Consider the following 574-nt stretch of genomic DNA (forward strand, 5'->3'; position numbering starts at 1 on the left):
CCCTCAATTTCAGCCAGAAAATACCTGAAATCACAGAAAAACACACAAACTCATAGTAAAGTCTAGAAATGTGAATTTTGCATGAAAACTAATGAAAACATCCCTAAAAGTAGCTAGATCCTACTAAAAATTACCTAAAAACAATGCCAAAAAGCGTATAAATTATCCGCTCATCAGAAATCATATTGACTTGCTGAGTCAATATTCTGTTCTGAGCCAATATGGCATTCAGATGAAGAGATTCACCAGTAGAGTAGTCCAATGATATCTTGGACAATTCAGATAGACCATCATAGAAGATACCTATGATGCTCCATTCAGAAAGCATGTCAGAAGGACATTTTCTGATCAATTGTTTGTATCTTTCCCAAGCTTCATAGAGGGATTCTCCATCCTTCTGTCTGAAGGTTTGGACTTCCACTCTAAGCTTACTCAATTTTTGAGGTGGAAAGAACTTTGCCAAGAAGGCACTGACTAGCTTTTCCCATGAGTCCAGGCTTTCTTTAAGTTGTGAGTCCAACCATATCCTAGCTCTGTCTCTTACAGCAAAAGGGAATAGCATAAGTCTGTAGAC

The 574-nt window shown here is 37.8% G+C and overlaps 1 non-coding gene across 1 annotated transcript; it reads left to right on the forward strand.

Annotated features, from left to right (window-relative positions):
* Positions 1-322: 322 nt before the first annotated feature.
* On the forward strand, positions 323-430 carry LOC127744299 (small nucleolar RNA R71). Its single transcript, XR_008005299.1, has one exon. It is a non-coding gene; the product is annotated as a small nucleolar RNA R71 (small nucleolar RNA).
* Positions 431-574: the final 144 nt, after the last annotated feature.

This window comes from Arachis duranensis, unplaced genomic scaffold (genome assembly GCF_000817695.3).
Source record: "Arachis duranensis cultivar V14167 unplaced genomic scaffold, aradu.V14167.gnm2.J7QH unplaced_Scaffold_26529, whole genome shotgun sequence".
NCBI lineage: Eukaryota > Viridiplantae > Streptophyta > Magnoliopsida > Fabales > Fabaceae > Arachis > Arachis duranensis.